The sequence below is a fragment of the Centruroides sculpturatus genome, unplaced genomic scaffold, assembly GCF_000671375.1.
Source record: "Centruroides sculpturatus isolate CEXI.00-Female unplaced genomic scaffold, Cexi_2.0 scaffold340, whole genome shotgun sequence".
NCBI classification, from domain to species: Eukaryota; Metazoa; Arthropoda; class Arachnida; order Scorpiones; family Buthidae; genus Centruroides; species Centruroides sculpturatus.
Window position 1 is genome coordinate 505,179 of NW_019384518.1, and position 1,977 is coordinate 507,155.

Consider the following 1,977-nt stretch of genomic DNA (forward strand, 5'->3'; position numbering starts at 1 on the left):
ATACTTGTAACGTCGAAGCGTAATAACGGATACGTTCGTAAAGTCAAACCGGTTAAACGAGAATGACGTCGTGGTTGTTATTTATTTAGACGTTTCGATCGATTGGTTTACGACAAAATGGCCGTTTCTAAATTGAAGTTACGAACGTTGCTAGCGCGGTCCTGTCCTAAATATTTTTCTTATTCGCCTGTTGGTCCTCGATCGAGTAGATTTAGAAACGTCGATATCGCCCGGCGCCATTTTCTTCGCGAAGTAAACTAATCGGGTAACTTCGTTAGTTTCGTTCGAAACGTCACCGACGCCTAGTGGAATTTGTATTTTATGACCCACTCGTTCGACTTTACGAACGCAACCAAAGTTCGTGGTGGAAACCTTGGTCTATGGAGAAACCCGAGGGTTTTATATGTTTTGAGTTATTTCGTTCTAATTCAATGCTTATAGACACTAATCTTTTATTCGGTGTTAAATATTTTTGAAACTGTTTAACGTAATGTATTGTGTATATTTAAACGTTAATATTTTTTCTATGTATTTTTGGGACTAGAAATTTTAATTTTTCCAATCGCATTTAGAAAGCCGTTACGTAGTTTTTTGAAAATTTTAGTTTAAAATGTTCGTGTAATTAATATTATATCAGTTTTTAGTTTCCACCAGTTTCGTGTTTACATNAAGTTGACGCCACCAGCGTGCGCAATTGTCCGGCGCCATCTTTGTAGTTTATTTACGTTTTATTTGTGTTTACGCGCGCTTTAGCTGGAACTCTCGTGTTGTTTATTCGTGGCGAATTGTTGCGTAATTGGGTGTAATGCTAGTTCACTCGAGAACGAACGAATGTCATTTTTTAAAATTCCTGGCATTGTCGTCGAGGACCCCCAAACCGAGGAGCTTTGACGACCAAGGCAATCTGCGTGGCTCTCGATAATTAACCGGAAAAATTTGAATACGAATAAAGTGAATGTCGATACACGAGTTTGCCGGAAACATTTCATTTCGGGTAAGCAATAAATCAGAACACTAGTTACCAATTAACGATTAGGTAAACTTTTGCACCGGTATCATAAAGTTAAATAATTTTAACAACCGCAGGTTTTAGTCGAATAGATAATAATTGTGTTTTAACTTTATTTTTCACCTTTCAATTTGTTTTCTTAGTGTCTGCTTGTAATAAGTATACGGTAGAGTTAATATTAAAGTGTTAAGCAAAGATAATCGCTTAGCTGATGATGATTTAGAAATGCCTTTTGAACCAATTGTCCTTCCAGTCTAATTTACATAAATGAAAGTGTGTGTTTTTAAGATATAAACCAACAATTTCCATCGATCGCTTATAACTAGCTAAGTTAGGTTATTTTGCTGAGCAATATTAACATTTCGTCAAGATGCTACTTTTTACAATGATTTTTTTTACATTAGTAACAAATAATCATTACATAGTAACCTTCGAGTTGTTCCTAATAAATTCTTAGTTATTATAACCTATAACATAATATATTCTTTTTAATATTAAATTGTCCTAATAATATATTATTGAAAAGGTTTTTTATCGTTGTACTAGGAGTCATCACTAGTCTGAATACCAACATTATATTAATACATGGGGTATGAGAGTGGCTACAACCCAAATTCATATCGGGAGCGTTACGAAAGAGCGTATAATCGGGAGAAATCCAACCGCTTGTAAGATAGTTAAAATCTCTAAAGATTTGTAAGCTTTCACAAATGAAAGCTTACAAAATAAATTAAGTGTAGTAATTTGTCATCAAAACCAAATAGTTTATGATGTCACCAAATACTACTTTAAGCCACGACTCGATCTACAACGAAGATACCGACTTTGTACGAATCCATGTCTTGACGTAATGAAACTTTATATATAAAACAGCATCGCGTCACGTCAGACCGAGAGAATAGCCCGCCAGAAAAACATCTTTAACTTTGTGCAAGTTATAAAAACTCTGCAGTTCTATTATGTTTAAA